Below are 27,584 nucleotides of genomic sequence, written 5' to 3'. Positions count from 1 at the left end.
GGCAGGAAGAGAATGGGTGACCGCCAGGCAGAGTAGTAGGTGCAGGCAGGTAGTGCAGAGGTCCCCTGTGGCCATCCTCCTCTCAAACAGATATACCGCTTTGGATATTGTTGGGGAGGATGGCTTATCGGGGGAAGGCAGCAGCAACCAACTTCCTGGCACCACGGGTGGTTCTGCTGCACGGGACGGGAGGAAAAAGAGCGGTAGAGCTATAGTGATAGGGGATTCTATTGTAAGGGGAATAGATAGGCATTTCTGCGGCCGCAAATGAGACTCCAGGATGGTATGTTGCCTCCCTGGTGCAAGGGTCAAGGATGTCTCGGAGTGGCTGCAGGACATTCTGGAGGGGGAGGGTGAACAGCCAGTTGTCATGGTGCATATAGGTACCAATGATATAGGTAAAAAACAGGATGAGGTCCTAAAAGCTGAATATAGGGAGTTAGCAGGTAAATTAAAAAATAGGACCTCAAAGGTAGTAATCTCAGGATTGCTACCAGTGCCACATGCTAGTCAGAGTAGAAATAGAAGGATATTTCAGATGAATATGTGACTAGAAGAATGGTGCAAGGGGGAGGGATTCAAATTCCTGGGACATTGGAACCGGTTCTGGGGGAGGTGGGACCAGTACAAACTGGACGGTTTGCACCTGGGCAGGACCGGGTCTGATGTCCTAGGGGGAGTGTTTGCTAGTGCTGTTGGGGAGGGTTGAAACTAAAATGGCAGGGGGTTGGGAACCTGTGCAGCGAGACAGAGGAAAGGGAAGCAAGGATAGAAGCAAAAGACAGGAAGGAGAATAGCAAAAGTGGAAGTCAGAGAAATCAAGGGTGTAAATCAAACATGGCCACAGTAAACAATCATTCTAAAAGGTGTAAGAGTATTAAAAAAACAAGCCTGAAGGCTTTGTGTCTTAAGGCGAGGAGCATTCGTAATAAGGTGGATGAATTATTTGCACAAATAGATGTACAGGAAACTTTGCGCTATCCGGCACCGATGGGACCGAACTGCTGCCGTTCCCTCAAAACTGCCGGACACTCCAGAGTTAATGTTGAAAGATACGGAGATTTTCATCTCCGTATCTGACAACAAACACTGTTGCTTAGCAACAGCTTCTAAACACTCGGCTGCAGCTGCAAGTGTCTGTAGCTGAAGCTGTTGCTATACCTACAGACCTTGCAGTGCTTGACTGGGGAAAAAAAAGCAAAGAAAATAAACGAAAAGAATAAAAAACGGCTCCTGATTTTTGCCGGTGGCTCGAGCTTGCCGGACGGTTCGCCTCCGGATAACTCAAAGTTTCCTGTAAATGGATATGTTATAATTGGGATTACGGAGACATGGCTCGAGGGTGACCAAGGCTCGGAATTCAACATCCAGGGGTATTCAGTATTCAGGAAGGACAGGCAAAAAGGAAAAGGCGGTGGGGTAGCATTGCTGGTTAAAGTGGAGATTAACACAATTGTAAGGAAGGATATTAGCTCTGATGATGTGGAATCTGTATGGGTAGAGCTGAGAAATACCAAGGGGCAGAAAACGTTAATGGGAGTTGTATACAAACCCCCAAACAGTAATGCTGAGGTTGGGGATGGCATTAAATGGGAAATTAGAGATGCGTGCAATAAGGGCACAGCAGTTATCATGGGTGACTTTAATCTACATATAGATTCGTTTAACCAAATTAGTAACAATACTGTGGAAGAGGAATTCTTAGAGTGTATACAGGATGGTTTCCTGGACCAATATGTCAAGGAACCAACTAGAGGTATTATGTAATGAGAAAGGATTAATTAGTAATCTTGTTGTGCGAGGCCCCTTGGGGAGGAGTGATCACAATATGATAGAATTCTTCATTAAGGTGGAGAGTGAAGTAGTTGATTCAGAGACTTGGGTACTGAATTTAAATAAAGGAAACTATGATGGTATGAGGTGCGAGTTGGCTAGGATGGATAAGGGGAATGTTACTTAAAGGGTCGACGGTGAATAGGCAATGGCAAACATTTAAAGATCGCATGGATGAACTACAGAATTTGTTCATCCCTGTTTGGCATAAAAATAAAACAAAAAAGGTGGCTAATAAGGGAAATTAGGGATAGCATAAGGTCCAAGGAGAGGTCATATAAATTAGCCAGAAAAAGCAGCATGCCTGAGGGCTGGGAGCAGTTTAGCATTCAGCAAAGAAGGACAAAGGGATTAATTAAGAGGGAGAAAATAGAGTATGAGAGTAAGCTTGCAGGGAACATAAAAACTGACTGTAAAAGCTTCTGTAGATATGTGAAGAGAAAAAGATTGGTAAAGTCAAGCGTAGGTCCCTTGCAGTCAGAATCAGGGGATTCTATAATGGGGAACAAAGACGTGGCAGACCAATTAAACACATTCTTTGATTCTGTCTTCACAAAGGCGGACACAAATAAACTCCCAGAGATATTAGGGAACATAGGGTCTAATGAGAGGAGGGAACTGAATGAAATCAGTATTTGTAGGGAAATGGTATTAGGGAAACTGACGGGATTGAAGGCCGATAAATCCCCAGGGCCTGATAACCTACATCCTAGGGTACTTAAGGAAGTGGCCTTAGAAATAGTAGATGCATTGCTGGTCATCTTCCAAAATTCTATAGACTCTGAAACAGTTCCCATGGATTGGAGGGTAGCTAATGTAACCCACTATTTAAAAAAGGTGGTAGAGGAAAAACAGGGAATTATAGACAGGTAAGCCTGACATCGGTAGTGGGGTAAATGCTGGAGTCCATTTTATAAAAATGTAATAGCAGAGCACTTGAAAAACATTGACAAGATCGGACAAAGTCAACATGGATTTACAAAAGGTAAATCATGCTTGACTAATCTACTGGAATTTTTTGAGGATGTAACTGGTAGAATAGATAAGGGAGAACCAGTGGATGTGGTGTATTTGGACTTTCAGAAGGCTTTCGATAAGGTCCCGCATAAGAGACTAGCGTGCAAAGTTAAAGCAAATGGGATTGGGGGTAAGGTACTGACTTGGATAGAAAACTGGTTGGCAGACAGGAAGCAAAGAGTTGGAATAAACGGGTCTTTTTCCGAGTGGAAGGCAGTGACTAGTGGGGTAACGCAGGGATCGGTGCTAGGACCCCAGTTATTCATAATATATATTAATGATCTAGACGAGGGAACTAGATGTAATATCTCCAAATTTGCAGATTACACAAAGCTGGGTGGGCATGTGTGCTGTGAGGAGGATGCCGAGAAACTCCAGTACGATTTGGACAGGTTGGGTGATTGGGCAGATGCATGGCAGATACAGTATAATGTCGATGAATGCGAGGTTACCCACTTTGGTGGCAAAAACAGGAAGGCAGATTATTATCTGAACGGCAATAGATTGGGAAAAGGGGAAGTGCAACGAGACCTGGGTGTCCTTGTGCACCAGTCGCTGAAGGTAAGAATGCAACCTGTGCAGCAGGCAGCTAAGAAGGCAAATGGTGTGCTTAAGAACTTAAGAACTTAAGAAATAGGAGCAGGAGTCAGCCATTCGGCCACTCGAGCCTGCTCCACCATTCAATAAGATTATGGCTGATCTTCTACCTCAACGCCACTTTCCTGCACTAACCCCATATCCCTTGATTCCCTTAATATCCAAAGCTGGCTTTCATAGCAAGAGGATTCAAGTACAGGAACAAGGATATCATGCTGCAGTTGTACAGGGCCTTGGCGAGACCACACCTTGAGTATTGTGTGCAGTTTTGGTCACCTTATCTGAGGAAGGATGTTCTTGCCATGGAGGGAGTGCAGTGAAGATTCACCAGACTGAAACCTGGGATGGCAGGAATGACGTATGAAGAGAGATTAGGTCGATTAGGCTTATATTCGCTAGAGTTTAGAAGAATGAGAGGGGATCTCATTGAAACTTATAAAATTCTAACAGGACTAGACAGACTAGATGCAGGAAGGCTGTTCCCGATGGCGGGGGAGTCCAGAACCATGGGTCACAGTCTAAGGATACGGGGTAAGCCATTTAGGACTGAGATGAGGAGGAATTTCTTCACCCAGAGTGTTGAACCTGTGGAATTCTCTACCACAGAAGACAGTTGAGGCCAATTCATTAAATATATTCAAGAAGGAGTTAGATATATTTCTTAAGGCTAAGGGGATCAAGGAATATGGGGAGAAAGCAGGGACAGGGTACTGAATTTGGATGATCAGCCATGATCGCATTGAATGGCGGAGCAGGCTCGAGGGGCCGAATGGCCTACTCCTGCTCCTATCTTCAATGTTTCTATATTTGGGAGGTGCTGTCGAAGAAGCCTTGGTGAGTTTCTGCCGTTCATCTTGTAGATGGTATACACTGCAGCCACGGTGCGTCGGTGGTGGAGGGAGTGAATGTTTAAGGTGATGGATGGGGTGCTAATCAAGCGGGCTGCTTTGTCCTGGATGGTGTTTAGCTTCTTGAGTGTTGTTGGAGATGCACTCATCCAGGCAAGTGGACAGTATTCCATCACTCTCCTGACTTGTGCCTTGTAGATGGTGTAAAGGCTTTGGGGAGTGAGGAGGTGTGACACTCGCCATAGAATACCCAGCCTCTGACCTGCTCTTGTAGCCACAGTATTTATGTCGCTGGTCCAGTTAAGTTTCTGGTCAATGGTGACCCCCCAGGATGTTGATGGTTGGGGATTTGGCGATGGTAATGCTGTTGAATGTCAAGGGGCAGTGGTTAGATTCTCTCTTGTTGGAGATAGTCATTGCCTGGCACTTGTGTGGCGTGAATATTAATTGCCACTTATCAGCCCAAGCCTGAATGTCGTCCAGGTTTTGCTGCATGCGGTCATGGACTGCTTCATTATCTGAGGAGTTGCGAATGGAACTGAACACTGTACAATCATCAGCGAACATCCCCACTTCTGACCTTATGATGGAGCGAAGGTCATTGATGAAGCAGCTGAAGATGGTTGGGCCTAGGACATTGCCCTGAGGAACTCTTGCAGTGATGTCCTGGGGCTGAGATGATTGTCCTCCAACAACCACAGCCATCTTCCTTTGTGCTAGGTATGACTCCAGGCAATGGAGATTTTTCCCCCTCATTCCCATTGACTTCAATTTTACTATGGCTCCTTGATGCCACACTCAGTCAAATGCTGCCTTGCTGTTAAGTGCAGTCACTCTCGCCTCACCTCTGGAATTCAACTCTTTTGTCGATGCTTGGACCAAGGCTGTAATGAGGTCTGGAGCTGAGTGGTCCTGACAGAACCTAAACTGTGCATTGGTGAGCAGTTTATTGGTGAGTAAGTGCCGCCTGATAGCACTGTCGATGACAACTTCCATCACTTTGCTGATGATTGAGAGTAGACTGATGGGACGGTAATTGGCCAGATTGAATTTGTCCTGTTTTTTGTGGACAGGATATACCTGGGCAATTTTCCACCTTGTTGGGTGTTGCCAGTGTTGTAGCTGTACTGGAACAGCTTGGCTGGAGGCACGCCTAGTTCTGGACCACAAGTCATCACCGGGATGTTGTTGGGGCCCATAGCCTTTGCTGTATCCACTGTGCTCAGCCATTTCTTGATATCACGTGACGTGAATCGAATTGGCTGAAGACTGGCTTCTGTGATGGTGCGGATCTCAGGAGGATGCCGAGATGGATCATCCACTCAGCACTTCTGGCTGAAGATGGTTGCAAATGCTTCAGCAATGGCCCAGAAATTCGGGTCTCCACGGGTGAGTACGCACGGGGTACTCACCCGCAGGCCCAACGGAAGTGCCGGTTTTGTGCATGCACTGCGCATGCGCGGGAAACCGGAACTTACGTTCCCTTAAAGGAAGGGGTTCAGGGGTCGAACGCGTACGCCGGAGAGGCAGCGCGTGCGCATGGAACTTACTTTTTTTTTTGCAGGTTTCTCCAGGAGGGTAAGTCTCCAGGATTTACACATGTAAAAAGCAGGCGCAACGCCTGCTATTAACAAGGTAAGTGGTGAATTAATTAAAATTAAAAAAAAATTTCCACAGGTTTATTATTTTTAAATACTTTAAAGGTAAGTTTATTTTTAGCCCCGTTAGAAAATGTAGTTAAATTTTTAAAAAATTTAAATTATTGTTTAAAATAGTTATTTTATGTAATTTATAGTTATTTTAAAAAGTGATGCTTTTTAAAATTTATTTGAAGTTTTAGTGATGTTTTGGGGCTTATAGTATTTATAGTTTTGACAGCTCTTCCTGTCAATTTTATGAATGGGCATTTCCCTTCTACCATTGGCTCTCCATGGCCCACGTGATCCCAGGGGACGCATCGAACTAACTGCGCCCTGGGATACGCAAGCACTGCGCGCCGGCAGTTGGAGGAGGCCCAGGATCGGAATCCCACGCGGGCCCACAGTACAACGGCGGACGTGCTAGGTAAGTGCAGGTCGGAGGCTTGCACCCGCGGGAAGCCTCCAACCCGAATTTCTGGGCCATTGTCTTTTGCACTCGCGTGCTGGGCTCTGTCATTATTGAGGATGGGGATATTCATGGAGCCTCCTTCTCCTGTTAGTTGTTTAATTGTCCACCACCGACTGGATCTGGTAGAACTGCAGAGCTTTGATCTGATCCGTTGGTCGTGGGATGGCTTAGCTCTGTCTATAGCATGCTGCTTCCCCTCTTTAGCATGCATGTAGTCTTGTGTTGCAGCTTCCCAGGTTGGCACCTCATTTTTAGGTCTGCCTAGTGCTAGTCCTGGCATGCTCTCCTACACTCCTCATTGACCCAGGGTTGGTCCCCTGGCTTGATGGTAATGGTAGATTGAGGGATATGCCAGGTCATGCTAGGCCATGAGGTTACAGATTGTGGTGGAATACAATTCTGCTGCTGCTGATGGCCCACAGCGCCTCATGGATGCCCAGTTTTGAGCTGCTAAATGGCACAAAAAGGTAAAAGGTAAAACAAGGAGGGAAAGCAAAAGAAGAAACGATAAACAGAAGAAAAGATAACCAAAAGATGAAAACAACACAAAACTCGTCAGAAGGAAAAGCAAAAGAGGGCCAACATGAGGCAAAAGGATAGATTTTCTGAATTCTAGCCCATAGCGAGGTGCCTTGTCTGCCATGAGTATGTAAAGGAAAATTGCTACCATGTTTCAATACATGCTTGCGATGGGCAAGGTACTCAGTCATGGACAAGTACTCAGAAAACCTACCCATCAGACACAGTAAACCATAAGAGAGAAAGAACAAAAACAGATAAGATAGAGACTGAATCCTTAAACTTATCATTAGTAATGCCACAAGAGATCCACTGCTATAAATTTTCAGGCCTTCATACTTTTGATGTCACACTTCAAAATATCACACTTTTGTGTCCAGGAGAAAAATCAGATATTTTCCCTGCCATCAATTATGCCTGATGCCAGCAGGCCTTTCTATAAGCTGAGAATACTCTGCCGGTGCATGACTAGTCAGTGCTGCAAGATATTACAAGAATTGGTCACACATCAAACCAACTGATACTGGTTATCTGGACACAACTGGAATAATCGCAGTGTGCTTGATTCCCAAAATCAATTGAACTGGAGTCGCTGAAAATATAACCAGGGTTATTTCAACATAAGGCCACAGTGTCAGTGGGGTTAAAAAAATCTAGTGAAACCGGGTGCAGTGTTATTGAAAAGTTTCAGCAATGATGGTTTAACAAAACTGTAGCAATAACAAATTGCAAATTGCTTGACAAGGCTACATAGACAGTTCTATTTTTATGCCTTTTTAACTGAAGCATTACACATGTTTGGAATAGTTTTTCCTGTCCAAAATAAAAATGGGGAGGAGTCTGTGAATATTTGATAGTACTGTCATTCTTTATGCCTATTATTTTCACCAGGTCGCTAGGATTGTTTCCCAATAATGCTTCCGAACATACATTTGTCAAAGCTAATAGTTTTCAAAGTTTTAGGAAACTGCAGTGTGATATTAGTAACTGGCAACAGCAGTCCATATACGGTTAGCAAGTACAGTTATTAAGAACAACGCTCAAACGCCACTCTCTGCAGCACCAGACTGCTGCACTGTGCCACTCTCTAACACTGGTATCTCATTCCACTTTACCCAGCCCTGCTCTTTTGCTCCACTTTATACTCACATAAAAGACAAGCTCCAAATTGTGCAAAAATGTCTTGCCCCGTATGCAAGAATAGACAATATAAATCCTTCACTGCAAAAGATGTAGACAAAATACACAAGTAAACTGGCAGGCATTGAAAGAAAAGGAAATTGGAATCTTTTCAGCTTACATATGAAAGGACTAGAAATCACAAACCAGTGTTAGATTTAAAAAGCTGTTAACAGGCATAATTATTCAGTTCATTTTTTCAACTTTTTAAGGAAATTCTAGTATTGTCCTTTTTATAATAATGGAAAACAAGGTTTTTCCACCCAGTCAACAAAAAGAAATGATGTAGCAGCTGGCTTCAAATGTTAAATTATGGCACTGCAGCAGGCGTGATTTACAATGTTTTTTTCTGATTCAGAAAATTTCTAAATAATGTTTACATTTCTACATAATGTTTATAGAAGTTCTCGGTCATCCTTGAAGAAAGGATTATTATCCAAGACTTGACTTTACAAAGGGTAAACAGCATATTTTATATTTTATAATTTATATAACTTTCTCATTGAAATCTTTGCAGTATTTCATTTTTGTGCAATTTTTGTTATAGTTGTACGTGCTAAGATTAACCAATGAATGTACACAATATTCAACAAATGTTCCAGTACTTAGTTCTGTTTATTAGAGAATAAGGCAGCACTAACTTAGTTATATTTGCGAGTGTCTGGCTGCATGGTCAACAACCAGCAACAAAAATTTGAAGTTTTCTTCCTGTTTAAATCAAAACAATTTTCTAGACTATATAACCTAGAAACTGTTGTAGGTGATAATTCTAATGTTTGTGTTAGTTGTAAGGTAATGTAAGGTAAAAAATCTAGACTGACACTCCAGTGCAGTGCTGAGGGAGTGCTGCACTGTCGGAAGTGCTATCTTTTGGATGAGACGTTAAATCGAGGCCCCGTCTGCTCTCTCAGGTGGACGTAAAAGATCCCATGGCACTATTTCGAAGAAGTATGGGAGCTATCCTCGGTGTCCTGGCCAATATTTATCCCTCAATCAACATCACTAAAAAATAGATTATCTGGTCATTATCACATTGCTGTTTGCGGAAACTTGCTGAGCACAAATTGGTTGCCGCGTTTCCTACATTATAACAGACTTCAAAAGTACTTCATCGGCTGTAAAGCGCTTTGGGACGTCCTGAGGCCGTGAAAGGCGCTATATAAATGTAAGTCTTTCTTTCTTTAAGAATGTGAAGTAGAATACATTTTCTGCCTGCTTATCGCATCATGCCAGATTGCTGTAGTGGCTAAGAGGCTTCTCTGTGCCACTGCACTGGAGATGGATGGTAGGCTTTTTGGATTTGTTAATGCCAAGATGATGTCACTGAGAAAAAAGTGAACCATATTCAAAGATGCTGCAGAGTAAAACTTCAAGAAACTGAAATCTTTGTAAAATGATTATTGCTAGCAATGGACTTAGCTGACCTTGCCCAACATGAGCAGGGAGAACCGCCAGAAATGTCAGTTAAACAGTCCATGCCCATCACTATGGTACCCATCAATTTACTGTCACAGCTACCTAGTATTGGCTGAATAACAGAACATTAGGAAACTATGCTTAGCATTCTGTTAGGATTCTGAAGCAGCATTTCTGATGTGTCGATAGATCAAAGAGTATATTGAAATAGAGACTCTTCCCTCACCCCCCCCCTTAGGTCTCAGGAATCATGATTGTCTACAGCATGCTACATAAGTTTTCTCTCTTCCATAACTTTGGCCTAAAAAGGCCTCAGCGTTGATCAAGAGGAACAGAATCCTGAAGCGATACTAGAAGGCAACAGTAACAAGAAGGTTGATACTGAAACAGCAACGCAGTCTGGATGACTGGTTTACCAGACACCAGTACAAGATACATTCCAATAAGTACCTGAGCACCCCTATTTCTGTAACCTCTGGTGCATCTACAAAATAAACTTCCCATAACATCTTCTGATGCCCACTTCTTCAGTTACTTTCAATGCCCACCTTTTGCTGAGCTTGCTCATTGTTTCTCATTGAAAAAAACTACACAGAAATACTCGACACAATGTTCAAATCAAATACAGTGCATTTCTTTAAATTATATGGTGTGTAAATGTCATCAGCCTGTTTTGCCATGGTGATGTTTCATGTGCTTGTGGTTTGTTTTTGATGTGTGAAACTTAAACCTACTACTCCTTCTAAATAATTCCCTTGTGGAACAGGGAAGAGTGCTGGACGTGGAGTCTGAATAATATCCCGCTGAATAAGTCAGCCATGCCCTGCTCACTTTCTGGCACATCTCATGTCATTTACACAGGGCAAAATCGGGCTTTTCTTTGAGAGGCTGTTGCTACTCCAAGCACGCCCCTTCTGTTGGGCATTTCCATTCAAATACAGGATGGTGTGAGGAAAAGGTTTGCTCAGGGATATTGGCTGTGGCAGCAGTCTGCTCTTCCATTTTTAAGAAAACAAAGTGTTAACATGCTGCCTCAAATGTGTATTACAACTACTTCTTCCATTGAATAATGGTGTCTGCTGCTACTGAAGAAGAAAGAAATAACTTGTATTTATACAGCACCTTTCACAACCTCAGGATGTCCCAAAGTACTTATGAAGTACAGTCATTGTTGTAATGTAGGGAAATGTGGCAGCCAAGTAACGCTCAGCAACATCCAACAAATGACCAGGGCCAGAATTTTCCCTACCTTGGCAGGTCCAGTGTGGGCAGTGGCCATGGCGGGTCGCGACCCCGTTGCTGACTCCATCCCGCTCCACAGAACGACTCTACGTTAATAGGGCCTATTAAGCCTGCCCTGCACATTACCTGGCCCAATAAAATGGTGCGGGTCTGGCGATGTCATTCATGACGTGCTTTCATCCGGGATCTTTAAAGGGGCCATGGCCACATTATATTTGAAGGTTAGTGTAACATAGTGCTGTCAGTGCAATACAGCATTGGAGTGCTGCAAACACTTTGTCAATGACTGCACAGAGGCAGAGGGCTGCACCCAGGTTCTCCGATGACTCCCGAGTTACAGCATGCAGGGAGGTCCTTTTCCCTTCAAATGGGCAGAAAAGACCTCCCCAGGAGACCAAAATAGCCTGGTTGCAGATTGCAGAGGAGGTCACCAGCAGGGATAAGTTCAGGAGAACCTGGGTGCAGTGCCGAAAACATTTCAATGATCTCATTAGATCAGGAAACATGAGTATAAAACCACACTTAACTTCATCCTGCTGTGCCTCTCATTACATCCCCATTACTTTGCCTTCCCAAACCTGCTCCTGCTCATCCTTACTCACACCAACATACTTTGCATGTCCACCCATCCATCTCTCTCTATCTACATTATCACATCCCTATCTCACTAGCCACCCCTCACACCCACCCTCATCCTAGTGCAATCATACCAACTAACAACACACAAGGAGGCCATTTGGCTTTGGCACCCCACTCCATCATAGTCTCCCTCTAAAGATCTAACCCATCCATTCCTTACACTCATTCCATCACTCTCACTGAACCTTCTCTTCTTTTCCTCCTTGCAGGAAAAGAGAGCCCAAAATAAGAGGGAGAGGGGGAGAACCAGCGGTGACCCTCCATCATTTGCAAACCTTAAAACAGCAGAGGAGGCTGCTTTAGAAATATCTGGAGTTGCTGAACAGCTGGAGGTGGGAGACGGAGAGAGGGGGACATCTCAGCAACCTGGTGACAGAATTACATATCATACAGCTACATGGCATACAGCAGTCACTCATATGGGGACTGATGTCAGCAGCCAGTGAATGGTCATCATGTGCATAATGGTATCTGTACCTATTCTTCATATGACATATCTAACGCATCTCTTTACTCTCCCACAGGTCCATCAAGAGGTCCCCCGCCGCCCACTATCCAGGAGGAAGAGGAAGACAACTCCTGAAAGGAGCCTTCAGCCTCTGAGAGCGCACCGTCACCAGACATAAGCGCAACCAGCACCAGCGCAGGTACGCACACCTCGGTGGGTCCCACGTGAGATAGAGTAGTGTTGTCACCTAGTGTCTCACAACTCACAAATGAGCAAGAGCAGATGGTGGAGACAGGGACAGCAGTGGAGTCCTCACTGGAGGATGCTCCCAGCTCTGCTCAGCTGCATGCAGACGCTGAACCTCGGGGGCCATCCAGAAAGAGGGCGATCCTGCAGGTACAGGAAGAAGTGCAGGGGGCTCTGAGAGATTTTGGGAGCGCAATGTCTGCAAATGTTCAGAGCATGGAGGAGTCCGTCTCCAACATGAGCACCACTGTGGATAGGATGGCCACCTACATGGAGCAGCTAATGCACCACTCACAGGAGCACATGGTCTCGCTGGAGGATAGATGACTATCTATGGAGGATAAACAGCCGTGTATGGGGAATAGATGGCAGATGCTTATACACCTCGGGCTGTATTTTCTCAGCCCCGAGGAGGCGGACATGGAGGCAGGACTGCTGGTAAAGTAGCAGAAAGTGGGGGCGGATGGCAAACCCGCCCCCATCCCGCCTCCGTGCCCTTTTGCCATTGGAGGGAAGATGTGCTGCTTCAGGGAGTTAACAGGCAGAAAAAAGGATTGTGCCATTTTACCGTCTCAGGTGAAGGCTTCCCGACCTCGGAAAACCCCGCTTGGTTGGAGGAGATGTGAAGGAGGTCTGCGGGGGTTGGAGGCACCTGAAAGTACGATGTAGAGGTGAGTGATGGGTGCAAGTGTGGAGTGGTAAGTATGGAAGGTGAGTGCTAAGTGTTAAAAAATGTTCACTTACCTTGTTTTCTGCCTACAGCCTTCATACACCCTGGATTAGGAGACCCGACATCTTCCTTGTCGATTTCACAGATTGACTGTTGGATCCTCCGACCCAACAGCCATCTGAAATCTACAAAGTTGAAAGGTTTGTTGAGTCCTGAACACAAGGCCTCATCAAACTACAGTGAATGTCAGTGTTTGACAACTTCACAGAGCTGTCAAATGCTGACATTTCTTCTTTCAAGACGTCTTGACAGATAGCACGTCAGACGTTGACGTGCTCTGTCAGTGACTTCCTCTCTAATTGGCCTGCTGAGCCCGCAGGGCGGGCTTAACAGGGTCAATCAGGGGAAAATCCCTCTGGTTGGCCAGAAGATGATAGAGGCGAGACATTGACCCGACAAGCAGCAGTACTGCCTCCAACTCGTCTCTGTGGTGTATGTGCCTTTAAGGGCCCCCTGTGTACTGTAATGCCGGTAATGGCCACTCGGGCTATATAAGCCTGTATAGTGTCTTGTATCTGTTAGTTCACCTCCAGACTTTGTTCAGTAAACACCTGTGAAGCCAACTCCTGCATTCCGTGTCTCCATTAACACACGGATACAACAGTGGTGACGAATTGGAAACGGACTTACCTGCAATTCGGCAGCACCTCAAGGAGATCGATTCCTCAGACGAAAGTCGAAGAAAAACAAGAAAGAAAAAAAAACTGTGGTTTCACCAGCTAGCCGAGCTGGTGGCAGGTACTGCAATAATCCTTCCTGGGCGGCGGGCTGGGGCTCCATCGGCTGGCTCTGCAGCGGGGCCGAGCAGCGAAGGCGGAGGCAAACAGAGACAGAGGGGGGGAGCACTCGGGAGACGGCCGGCGCTGCAAAGCAGGTCGGCGTTCGGACCAAGCAGAGGGAGGGAAAAGTCCCAGAGAGTCCGACGGGAACGAGTCTCCACCTATTAAAAAAAAATATCTGTGTAAATAAAAACCGCGGAGAACAGCGTTGTCAGCAGCGGCAGCGGCGGGAAAGCGCGGGAGGCACCATTTTTTTTCTGCGGGGAAGAAAGGAAAGCGCGGGAGGTGCCATTTTTTTTTCAGGATGCCTAAGACTGGCAATATTACTGCTTTCGATAGCGATATAGAGGATTGGACCACATATGTGGAAAGAGTGGAGGTATATTGCACAGCAAATGAAATAGAGGATGATAAAAAGGCATCAGTACTTCTAAATCTAATGGGCACAAGGACATACGGGCTGTTATGAAACGTAATCACTCCAGCCAAACCGAGGGACAAGAATTTTAAGGAGATTGTTGATACCCTACAGGAGCACTTAAACCCAACACCGCTGCTGATAGCGGAATGATTCAAATTCTTCAGGAGGAATCAGCACAAGAATGAAAGTAACACTGATTACCTCACCAAATTAAGGAAGCTGTCAAAGCACTGCCAATTCGGGGCAGGACTGGCAGATTCTCTTCGAGACAAATTCGTCTGTGGTCTCCTAAGTGAAGGAACACAGAAAAGGCTACTTTCTGAGAAAGATTTGACACTGGACAAGGCTTTCAGTGTGGCTGTATCATACGAAGCAGCCGCAAGAGGAGCTGCAGAGATACAGCAAAAGCCACAGGACTTCGGCACCCATAAAATGACACAGGGTTTTGACAGATCTTATCGCTGCGGCAGATCCACCCATGACCAGAGGGACTGCTGGTTCAAGGACAAAGCATGCAGGCAATGCGGAAAGATTGGACACATTGCACACGTATGCCGATCTGGAAACAAAAAATCCACGGACAGGAAAAAAATCAATAAGGAAAAGTACAGAAAGGTACAAATGATGACGGACAGTAGCTCCGAAGACCAGAAGAGCGATAGCGACTCTGGAAACAAGAGACTAAGCTGTCTCAAATTACATAATGTAATTGCCAAAGAAGATTACCAGACCATTTGGGTTACCCTCACGATAGCGGGGTCCCCAGTTAAAATGGAGCTAGATACAGGATCAGCTCTGACCGTCATAAATCGATGGGATTACGAGCGGCTATTTCCGCATATACCTTTGAAAGACACATCCATTATCTTGAAAACATATACGGGGCAGAAAGTATACCCCAAAGGGAAAATAAGGGTGCCTGTTGTATACAACGGCAAGGAAATACAGAAGTTGTATTTATACGTTCTGCAAGATGGTGGTCCACCGCTGTTGGGACGTGAATGGATCAGGAACATACGTTTAGACTGGCACTCCATTCAGGCTCTGACAGTGACCAGTAAGAAAAAAAATGATGATGACGTCATACCTGAACGATTAAAAGACATCTTGGCCAACGCCAAGGAAGTGTTTCAACAGGAAATGGAACCTTGAAAGGCATCACCGCCTCAATAAAAGTGGAAGATGCGGCAATTCCCAAGTTTTTTAAGGCAAGGCCGGTGCCATACGCAATTCGTCCAGCAGTCGAGGCAGAGCTGGAGAATTTGGAAAAGTCAGGCGTATTATCCAAGATAGATTGGAGCGAGTGGGCAACACCCATCGTCCCGGTCATGAAGAAAACGTTGAATAATGATAAATCTGAAGAACAGAGAAAAATTCGCATATGTGGGGACTTCAAGGTGACGGTAAACCCGGTCCTTCACATGGTACAGTATCCTCTTCCGAGGATAGAAGATATTTTCGCCTCACTATCCGGAGGGAAACATTTCACCAAAATTGACTTGGCACAAGCATATCTACAGATGGAGGTTGAAGAGGCCTCTAAAAAGTATCTCACGATTAATACACACAAAGGCCTGTACCAGTACAATCGACTGGTTTTCGGAGTAGCATCAGCTCCAGCTATCTGGCAAAGAGCTATGGAGCAAGTCCTCCAAGGGATTCCGGGGACTCAATGCTACCTAGACGACATCCTTGTAACAGGAGAAAACGACAACGAGCACCTTGCCAATTTGGAGCAGGTGCTCACTAGGCTGAGAGAACGGGGCCTACGAGCAAATCGCCCCAAGTGCGAATTTTTCCAGAAACAAATATCATATTGTGGCCACATAATTAACGAGGAAGGGTTGCATAAGTCACCTGAAAAAATTGAAGCGGTCATAAAAGCCCCAGCACCTGAAAATGTCTCACAATTAAGGCCGTTCCTGGGATTGATAAATTACTATAATAAATTTTTACTGAACTTGTCAACTGTTCTGCACCCTCTTAATGAACTGCTACAAACGGGAGTAATTTGGAAATGGAGCGAAGACTGTAAACGTGCCTTCCATAAATGCAAAGGCTTGATCACGTCCAAGGAAGTTTTGGCTCATTACAACCCATCACTGCCAATCAGACTGGCGTGCGATGCATCCCCTTACGGCGTAGGAGCGGTATTATCGCATAGATTCCCTGATGGCTCGGAGCGGTCGATAGCTTTTGCGTCACGCTCATTGAACTCAGCTGAGCAGAACTATGCCCAGATCGACAGGGAAGCACTCAGCCTGGTATGGGGAGTTAAGAAATTCAACCATTACCTACACGGACAAAAATTTACCTTGTTGACTGACCATCAACCCCTCGTCTCCATATTTAACCCTAAAAAGGGTGTTCCCATTATGACAGCACAAAGGCTACAGAGGTGGTCCCTTTTTCTAGGGGCACACCAATATGACATAGAATACAAAGGATCAAAACAGCATGGGAATGCTGACCGTTTATCGCGCCTACCGTTGGCAATGGTAGAAGAGGCACCTACAGTGGACCCAGTGGAGATGTTCCACTCAACCATAGTGGAATGTCTACCAGTAACAAATTCTGCCATTGAAAAGGAAACGAGAAATGACCCGACTCTCTCACGAGTCTACGATTTAACGGTGAAGGGATGGCCAGCACCTGGCGGACCACTGTTGCCAGCATTCTCGCAAAGAAGAGAACAGCTGTCAGTGTGCCGAGGAACCTTGATGTGTGGATCCAGAGTGGTGATTCCACCCAAACTCCAGGATAAAGTGCTAAAGGAGCTTCACGAGGGGCATCTGGGTGGAGTGAAAATGAAGAACCTAGCCAGAGCGTTTGTGTGGTGGCCAGGTATCGATGGAGACATCGAAGAAATGACCAAGAGCTGCCTAGGATGCCAGAAGGTCCAAAACGCCCCACCACAAGCCCCTCTACATCCATGGGAGTGGCCCTCATCTCCCTGGCAAAGGGTACACATCGACTTTGCTGGTCCATTTATGGACTCAATGTTCTTAATCGCGGTTGATGCACACTCCAAGTGGCCGGAGGTAATAAAGATGTCCTCCACCACCACGGAAAAAACCATCACAGTATTAAGGACCATATTTGCCAGGAATGGGCTGCCTGAACAGATCTGTTCTGATAATGGACCGCAATTTGTGTCCGAAGAATTCAGGAAGTTCTTAAAAACAATGGGGTTAAGCACTACACGTCCGCCCCATACCATCCCGCCACCAATGGATTGGCTGAAAGGTTTGTCCAGACCTTCAAGAAGGCCATAAAGGCCATGGGTAATGAAGACATAAAACTTCAGCATAAGGTAGATAACTTCTTGTTTGCATACAGGAATGCAACACATGTGGTTACAAACCAAACTCCCGCCATGATGTTCTTCAATAGAAGCCTAAGATGCCGGCTGGATTTGATCAAGCCAAACATCAGAAGGGACGTGGAGAACCGGCAATTTCAAGGCATGAATGAAAGGCCAACTAGAACCTTCCAGATAGGTCAACAAGTTTTGGCCCGGGACTACCATACCGAGAAATGGCAGCCTGGAACTATTTGCACACGACTAGGACCGCTGATGTATACCGTGGACATTGGAGAAAGCATAATAAGGCGCCATGCTGACCAGATCATAGAGTCATCCGAAAAGGGACACCCTACACCACAACTCTATACGCCTAATGATGAAGCAGAGATACCCATAGTATCTACCTCCGATCCGGTGATACTGGAACCAGATGAACCTGACACTGGCATTCAAGCTGAATCGACCTTGCCAAAAGAACCTACTACACCACCAGAAACTACTACACCACCGAGGCGTTATCCGGACCGAGTCAGGAAGCCTCCAGAGAGACTGACTTATAATTGATTAACTGCAGCAAATGTGTAGATTATTGTTCTTGTAACATGTTAATGAATGATTACTTAAAATATTATGTACTGGTTGTCTAAAAGGGGAGGAATTGTGGTGTATGTGCCTTTAAGAGCCCCCTTTGTACTGTAATGCCGGTAATGGCCACTCGGGCTATATAAGCCTGTATCGTGTCTTGTATCTGTTAGTTCACCTCCAGACTTTGTTCAGTAAACACCTGTGAAACCAACTCCTGCATTCCGTGTCTCCATTAACACACGGATACAACAGTCTCCATTGAGAAAATCCAGCCCCTCCTCTCTAGGAGGGATGTCAGCGTAGGCATGGTTCTCATGGCCCCACTGATATGCAGCAAGGTGCTCTCCAGCTCCTTGGCAGCAGGGAAGTGAACAGGCTGCCTCTACCTCTGCTAAAGCCACAGGGGTAGCACCTCGTAGAAGCACGCGGAAGAGAAAGATGACACACAAGTAGATTCACAAGGGTAGCCACTTGGGTGTTTTATCAAATGTTTATGTAAAGTTTCCGTTAATGTGCTGTCAAACATAAAAATCTTTATTTTCAACACTTTCCGGTCTTGGACAGATTTGTGTACACCTTTGGAAGTGGCTTAGTGAGTTGCAGTGAATGGTGAGACATAACGGTACCTCCAGCAATGGTGGTGATTGTGAAAAGAATGGCTTGGCCATTGCAGGGATGCTTTATGGTGTTGGTGTGGGGTGGTGCCAACCTGGCACAACATGTGGCAGCCATATGGGTGTACAATATCAAGTTAAGTAAATCTGGCCATGATGAGGCCATCCCTGGCAGCAATGTGGTCGGGTGCTGATGCCCTCTTTTCTGTACAGCATCAGTTGATTGCGGAGAATGTTGGTGTTCTTGTTGGTGCTGCTGGTGTGCCTGGTGCTGCTGGTGTTGAGGCTCATCATGGTCAGATTCTGATGACCCAGGTGAGATGGTATAAATGGCACCCATGTTGATGGAATAGATGGCAGGTGAAATAGAGATGACTGAAGCAATCTGTCAAAGGTGAGAGAGGTTCTTCCAATGAAGTGACACTGGATGGAGACTTTGCTGGAAACACTTGCAGCCTGCAGAATCTGTGCTGGGAATGCAGTGAGCAACAGCTTCTACCTGAGGAAAGTGATCAGCGGTCAGGTGGGAGCTTTTACTGTACACTTGATGCTGTCAACTAATCAGCTGGAGCAATGGCCACTGAACTCCCGCCTCAGGTTGACAGGCGTGATTCCCGAGCAGCGTGGTTCCCGTGGCCATCCTGGTACATTTAAAAGATAAGGATAAAAAGACTCCTAATGGTCTGACAACAAGCTAATGATACTTTAAATCGGGTTGCCCGCCTCTGCTGGTCAGGTCGCTGCAGCGCTGACAGACGCACCAGAGGGAAAGGCGCGTGGGGGTGGGATGATAGCGGTTTCCTGACCTGCTCCCAAAAATATCAACTTTCCCACCCGACCCACCTTCAATCGCATCGGCAACAACCCCGGATAATTCCGGACAGGTTTCAAAAGCAAAATACTGTGGATGTTGGAAACCTGAAATGAAAACAGAAAATGCTGGAAATACTCAGCAGGTCAGGCAACATCTGTGGTGAGAGAAACAGAGTTAACGTTTCAGGTCGATGGAAGGTCATCGACCTGAAATGTTAACTCTGTTTCTCTTTCCACAGTCGCTGTCTGATCTGCTGAGTGTAATGTATACAACATTGAAGGGACTACTTTGTTTTGTGGATGTACATCCTTAGTTGCGAGCGTATATAACAGATGTGTATCAATTTGTTTAGTCAGTGCCGAAGTTCCAGTTACCCAGTAAAGATCACTTGAAGTTACTCTCAGTCTCTGCTGCTTTATTATTTTATGTAGTTGTGTATAGCGGTACAAACACAACAAATTGGCGACAAGAATTATTAAACTACGTCTTCCTATTCTGGCATCGCATCCAGAGGACACCGAAATTTGGAAGAAAGGAGCGAGAAGGTACAGAAAACGGAGCACGCTTGCTAAGCTAGGCAGGGGATACATAAGTCAAGTGCAAAGTGCACAGGACTTGCATGACGCTAGCTAACTAGTAAAGAAAGAAAAACGGGTTTGGAAAAAAAAATGGCGATGATTGGCACTATTGCAGCATTTGATAGCAGCATTGAAGACTGGGCAACTTATATTGAAAGAGTGGAGTTGTACTGTGAGGCTAACGGAGTGGAGGTAGAAAAGAAAGCCACTGTTTTGCTGAGTGTTATGGGCGCAAAGACATACGGGCTACTACGTAGTTTATTAACCCCTGAAAAGCCAGCAAACAAAACATTCAAACAAATAGTGGACACACTCCAAGACCATTTAAGCCCCAGACCACTGCTCATAGCCGAAAGATTTAAATTCCATAAACGGAACCAGAGCAAAAATAAAAGCATTTCTAAATATTTGGCAAAGTTGTGCAAATTATCAGAACATTGCCAATTTGGAGTGGGCTTACCAGACGCATTGAGAGACAGATTTGTGTGTGGCATGCATAGTGAAAGCACACAAAAGAAGCTCCTGTCTGAAAAAGATCTCACCTTGGAGAAGGCTCTAAGTATTGCAATTTCAATGGAAGCAGCAGCACATGGCGCTTTAGAAATTCAACAAAAATCCCTGGAATAATCCACTAACAAAATGTCACTGAAACAAGAAAAGAAGTGCTATCGCTGTGGTAAAATGTCACATGACCACAATGACTGTTGGTTTAAAGACAAAGATTGCAGGCAACGTGGCAAACGAGGGCACATTGAAAGGGTCTGCAAAGCAAAGAAGCAGAAAACTGATACAAAGGCACACCAAGTGACTGAAAACAAGAAACCTTTCAAAGATAGATACAAGAAGGTACACTACGTGACTGGAGACAGTTCAGATAAAGGAAAAAGTGATCTGGCTTGTCTAGAGCTACACAGTGTGAAAGAAACAGAGGATCACAGAATAATATGGGTTACTCCAGAAGTGGCAGGAGTTAGGCTAAAAATGGAGTTGGACACAGGCTCAGCTTTAACAGTGATCTCTGTACATGACTACAAACGACTGTTTTCACACATACCGCTAAGGCCAACTAAAGTACTGTTAAAGACATACACAGGACAAAGAGTGTGCCCCAAAGGTAAAATAAAAGTGACAGTGACATACAAAGAAAAAAAAATACCGCAATTGAACCTCGATGTACTGAAAAATGGAGGACCACCATCGCTGGGACGCGAATGGCTCAGGAAAATACAGTTGGATTGGCACACCATCCAAGCACTGTTTGTGTCAGCAAAGGAGGACAGCAACGCCACTCCTGAGAGACTGTCACAAATACTCTCTGACTCTCAGGAAGTGTTCAAGAAGGGAATAGGAACACTTAAGGGCATGAAAGCAAAAATTAAGATTGAGGAGAACACAAATCCAAAGTTCCATAAGGCCAGACCAGTGCCTTATGCAATTCGCCCATCAGTAGAAGCAGAGCTGGAGAACTTGGAGCAGTTAGGGGTCCTGTCCAAGGTGGATTGGAGTGAATGGGCCACACCTATAGTTCCAGTGATGAAGAAAACCTCCAGCACAAAACCAGGAAAGCCAAGAAAAGTGCGCATCCGTGGAGACTTTAAAGTGACTGTTAACCCAGTCCTCCACACAGTACAGTACCCATTGCCTCGCATTGAGGACATCTTTGCTTCCCTGTCAAGAGGGGAACGCTTCACAAAGATTGACTTGGCCCAGGCCTATCTCCAAATGGAAATTGATGATGCATCAAAGAAGTACCTGACAATAAATACGCACAAAGGCCTTTACCAGTACAATCGGCTGGTATTCGGAATAGCATCAGCTCCTGCAATCTGGCAAAGGGCAATGGACCAAGTCCTGCAGGGGATCCCAGGTACTCAGTGTTATCTTGATGACATCATCATTACTGGCAAGAATGACAACGACCACCTTTCCAACCTCGAACAGGTGCTCATCAGGTTATGGGAGTATGCGCTCTGAGCGAACCGGGACAAGTGTGAGTTTTTCAAAAATGAAATCTCATACTGTGGACATGTGATTGACAAGGACGGTTTACACAAGTCTCCAGACAAGATTGAAGCTGTGATTAATGCACCAACACCTGAAAATGTGTCTCAGTTGAGGTCATATCTTGGACTGGTGAACTACTATCACAAGTTCTTGCCCAACCTATCCACAGTGTTACATCCACTAAATGCACTGCTACAGACAGGGTCACAATGGAAGTGGAGTGACAGCTGTGAACAAGCTTTTCAAGAGAGTAAAAGACTCATTACTTCAGAAAAGGTGCTAGCTCACTTTGACCCATCCTTACCTATTCGGCTGGCATGTGATGCTTCACCCCATGGCATTGGTGCCGTGTTGTCACATAAGTTCCCAGATGGCTCAGAAAGACCAATAGCCTTTGCGTCAAGCTCATTGACTACAGCTGAACGCAATTATGCACAGATTGACCGAGAGGCCCTGAGCCTTGTGTGGGGAGTCAAGAAATTCAACCACTACTTGTATGGTCAACAGGTTACACTGTTAACTGACCACCAGCCTCTCGTTTCAATCTTCAACCCAAGGAAGGGCGTTCCAGTGATGACGGCACAACGGCTGCAACGATGGTCACTCTTCCTAGGGGCTCAACTGTATGACACTGAATACAAGGGGATCAAGCAACATGGCAATGCCGATGGTTTGTCACGTTTACCGCTGCCGACTTCAGAGAGAACTACAACAGTTGACTCAGCCGAGGTATTTCACACAACAATAGTTGAGCAGCAACCCGAACAGCAGCAGCCACAGCCCGACAAGCCCAAATCCCCCGGGGAGAAGAAAGTCATCGCAACAAAGGTTGTTGGAACAGTAAATCAAATAAAATAAAATCAACTTTTATTGTCATTGTTAGTGCACAAGTGCAGTACAACGGAATGTAGGCTTGCGGCTCCCGAGAGTGTACATTTAGATTAAGACATTTAAACATTCAACATACATTTGGCTTGTAATACATTAACATAAACATAACCATAATAAAGTGCATTGGCAGATGTGCAGGCTTTAGAGTTTATTTGTGGAGTTCAGTAGGATGACAGCCCTGGGAAAGAAGCTGTTCCTAAATCTGGTTGTACGGGTGCGAATGCATCTGTAGCGTCTCCCAGATGGCAGGAGGGCGAATAGACTGTGGCTGGGGTGGGTAGGGTCTTTGATGATGGACCGTGACCTCCGTAAACAGCGTTTCTGGTATATGTGCTCTATGTTCGGTAGCCGGGTGCCGGTAATGCGTTGGGCAGTTTTGACTACCCGCTGCAGGGCTTTCCGGTCATAGTAGCTACAGCTGCCATACCATACTGTGATACAGTTCGTCAGGATGCTCTCTATTGTGCAGCGGTAAAAGTTAGAGAGGATCAGGGGTGACAGGTTACATTCCTTCAGCCTCCTTAGGAAATATAGGCGCTGCTGGGCCTTCTTCACCAGAGAGGAGGTATTGAGGGACCAGAGAGGTCTTCCGTGATGTGGACTCCGAGGAACTTAAAGCTGTCCACCCTTCCCACCACAGCCCCATTGATGTGGATGGGGGTGTGACTTCCGCCTTTAGACTTCCTGAAGTCCACAATGATTTCTTTGGTTTTCTTGATGTTAAGGGCCAGGTTGTTATTGGCGCACCACTTCACGAGATGCTGGGCCTCCTCCCTGTAGGCTGACTCATCGTTGTTGGTGATCTGGCCGTCAAAGTGGTTCAACGTACGAAATGGCTATGGATTAATCAACAGGAATGATACAAAGGAAGATGTATTTGTCCATCAGACTGCATTAAAGAAGAATAACCCACGGAAATATCTACGCAGTGTTGGAGACGGTGAAACTGTGGAGTTTGATGTAGTGGAAGGTGAAATGGGTGCAGAGGCGGCAAACGTCACTGGTTCAGGTGGAGTTCCAGTTCAAGGAAGCCGATATGCCGCGGACTGAAATCGTTACCGCCGCTACAACCCTCGCCGCCGAGGGCCACCACGTAATTACCAACAGAACATTGAAGGTGGAGAGAAAAGAGTCTGGAGAGTCGTTACCCAGAGAGGCAGAGGAGGCCTCCCCAGAGACTTGACTTGTAAAAGGGCTGTTGACAAAATAAAATGTTATGTTGCAATTTGAATGTTGTTACTTTTAAGAAAACAAAAAGGTTACTGTAAAGACAGGCTCTGTATGTTAATTACAGAAATTTTGTGTTAATATACTATTAAACTAAAGGGGGAGGAAGTGTAATGTATACAACATTGAAGGGACTACTTTGTTTTGTGGATGTACATCCTTAGTTGCGAGCGTATATAACAGACGCGTATCAATTTGTACAGTCAGTGCCGAAGTTCCAGTTACCCAGTAAAGATCACTTGAAGTTACTCTCAGTCTCTGCTGCTTTATTATTTTATGTAGTTGTGTATAGCGGTACAAACACAACACTGAGTATTTCAAGCATTTTCTGTTTTTATTTAAAATGACCAGGTTATCTGTTTTCGTGGTGTTGGTTGAGGGATAAATGTTGACCAGGACACCAGGAAAACTCCCTTGCTCTTCTTCAAATAGTGTAATGGGATCTTTTATGGCCACCTGAGTGGGAAGGCAGGGTTTCTGACAGGGCAGCACTTTCTCATTACTGCATTGAAGCGTCAGCTTCGATTGTGTGCTCAAATGACCTTCTAACTCAGAGGTGTGAGTACTACAATGAGGCAAGGCTGACACTAGGCCAAGTGTGCCTGACAGTCTCTCAGCAGGACAACATTACCTGACATGAACATTTTGTTATTAGCTTCCAGCTTCACAGTTCCCCACTTCCTCAATGCTGCTGTCCCAGTCAATGACTTTAAGAGTGGCCTTTTTAAAAGGGTTCGGTTCTTGAAATACTTTGGGCCTACACTAGTGTAAATTTATTCCTGCTGATTATATGCTATTTTGTCCTGAAAGCAGAAGAATAATACAGAGATATTGAAAGCACATAAGCAGTAACAATGTTACATAACTGCGTAATTTCAGGAGCATGCCAGTTGCTTGAAATTGAAATGCATATTCCTTGTGTGAAGCCCCTTTAAGAATTGGTGCCATAAACACTTGGTAATTTTTTAAGTACAGCATACAGCCTAAGTGTCCTCATTCATACAAAGCATTCCTTGGTCTGCCTCTATTGTGGCAGGACTGAATCTGGTTAAGCTCCTGATACAGTTCAGCATGCTATAGGAGGAAAGGATGAAAGAGCCAGCAAACAGAAAATTCTTGCTTAAGTACTTGTGGCAGGTGCTTGTCATGCATAACAATATTGTTGGCTTATCTTAGCAGATCTCTTCAAATCAGAAATCTTTCTTATATGCTTTCACTTCCTTGTGATACAGAAGACAATACTGACCCTTTCTGCTATTTGTTGTCAAGCTTGCTGCACTCGGCTGTACTGCAGGTACCAGTTGGCCATCTGTGCCACAGAATCTCTTTCTCTCCTTCACTTCTTGAAGCAAGGCTAACACAGCCTCATCTTGCACGTCTCTGTCTGGATGGTTGCATTCTTCAGCAGAATTACTGTGGTAACAGCTGGCCTGCATTATGCTCGGGCTTTAAATGCCTCGTCATTGCATTTATCTGGTGCTCCTCTACATTAATTAAAATGATTCTGCATTGGATGATCCTCTGTATGGGTGTTAAAGCGCAGGTTTTAGCGCACCTTCTGAAATCAGTCAAGTCAGATGTTAAGCAACATTTTCTGTAACCCTCATAAACCCAAATTAATGCTCAGTTAACCCTTTGTAGTGCACCAACAGCAATTTCAAAGAGCTTATATCAATTGAAATGCAGGGTTTGGCGATAAAATGTAACTAAAGGGCTGGGCTTTCTGCGTGAGTGTCACAACCTCTCTTCTGTTCCGCATCAAAATTTACAGCACAGAAGGAGGCTATTCATCCCTTTGTGCCTATGCCAGCTGTGGCTCAATGGGTAGCATACTTGACTCTGAGTCAGAAGGTTGTGGGTTCAAGTCCCACAGTGCAGTGGTGTTGAGGGAGTGCTGCACTGTCGGAGGTGCCGTATTTCGGATGAGACATTAAACCAAGGCTCTGTCTGATCTCTCAGGTGGATGTGAAAGATCCCATGGCACTATTTCAAAGAGCAGGGGAGTTATCCCCGGAGTCCTGGCCAATATTTATCCCTCAATCAACATAACAAAAACAGATTATCTGGTCATTATCTCATTGCTGTGTGTGGGAGCTTGCTGTGTGCAAATTGGCTGCCACATTTCCCACATTACAATAGTGTCTACACTCCAAAAAAGTACTTCAATGGTTGTAAAGCGCTTTGAGACATCCGGTGGTCGTGAAAGGCACTATACAAATGTAAGTCTTTTTTTATGCCAGCTTTTTGCTAGAGCATACAAAACTAATCCGACTGCCCTGCTCTCTCGCCATAGTCCTGTATCTTCCTCTGCTTCAACTATTTATTAGATTTTTCCTTAAAAGGTGCAAGGGTCTCTGCCTCAACTACTTCCTATCGCAAAGCATTCAACTCCCTGCTTAAGAACCCCTCTCCTCACTCTCATGCTGACAGTTCTAAATTGATGACCCCTTATTACCTATTCCCCAACCAGAGGAAATAGCTTTTCCCTATAATCCTATCAAAACTTCCATACTTTTAAAAACTTCTATTCAATCTCCTCTTAGACTTCTCTGTTCTTGTGAAAATAGTCACAGCATCTCGTCTCTCCTTATAACTATAGGCCCGGAATTTGCAGTTGTAATGACGGTGAAATTGTCAGCGCTTGCCGTCATCTATCTAGGTTTGTCTGTCTGTCTGTCTGTCTGTCTGTGTGCATGTCCTATGTCCGCTATACACTCAAAAGTTATAGAGCATACCTACACATATGTTATATCAAAAGAAAGCTGATGATTAGGGGAGTGTCATAGGTGTATTTACTTTTTGGTCAGACAAAAATTGTTCGGACAGTATACAAAAAACGTTCAAAAATCCGCTCATTAGCGGTTGACCAATCCTACCACTCATTAGCGTTGAGTGACGTGATGGTTGACCAATTGGGGAGCGTTTCATGGCGTTTGTGGGTGGGGCCTAATCCTTCAAACTGCCGAGCGGGAGCTGAGCTGAGGTGAGTGGCGGCCATTAAAGACCAGCCGGGCCTGAAGCGCTGGCTGGCGGCCGCCCTTCTTCACCCACAAAGTCTCCCTCCGGCTCTCACCTTTTAGCGGGGGAGAGGCTGCTTTAAATTAGATCGTTCACTCAGTCGCGTCTCTCTTCATCTCTTTTGTTTTTCTTCTCTCTGGCCGGTTGCGCGGGAAAACAGAGAACCAGGCGGCCCGAGAGACAGCGAGCAGGGGAGCAGTGGCGAGGGCTCCGGCTCAGCGGATCGGGCGCTCATCAGGGGTCGGCCCGCAACACATCGATCGGAGGAGCGGCGGCTCTCTCTCTCCTTCCCCCCCCTCTCTCTCTCTCTCCTTCCCCCCCTCTCTCTCTCTCTCTCTCGCTGACCTCACAAAATGGCGGCCGCCCTTCTTCATCTGCCGGGCTCTCGGACACGGGAGTCCGGAGCGAAAGGCCTTCGACAGCCGCCCGGCCAACCGGGTCCAAAGGCCCCCCTGGTTAAACATGAGGAACCCCGGGCTCGCTTCTGAGCGATGGGCACCCGGCCTCCCGGTGTTGGACTGAC

The 27,584-nt window shown here is 45.5% G+C and overlaps 1 protein-coding gene across 1 annotated transcript in view; it reads right to left on the bottom strand.

Moving 5' to 3' along the window:
* The window catches only part of cfap299 (cilia and flagella associated protein 299), a 1,221,566-nt gene that overhangs the window by 40,546 nt on the left and 1,153,436 nt on the right, over nucleotides 1-27,584 (bottom strand). The window lies entirely within an intron of this gene.

Source organism: Somniosus microcephalus, chromosome 2 (assembly GCF_052327205.1).
Source record: "Somniosus microcephalus isolate GS21.2 chromosome 2, FLI_Smic_1.0, whole genome shotgun sequence".
Taxonomy (NCBI): domain Eukaryota; kingdom Metazoa; phylum Chordata; class Chondrichthyes; order Squaliformes; family Somniosidae; genus Somniosus; species Somniosus microcephalus.
This window is presented reverse-complemented; position numbering and strand designations above follow the sequence as displayed.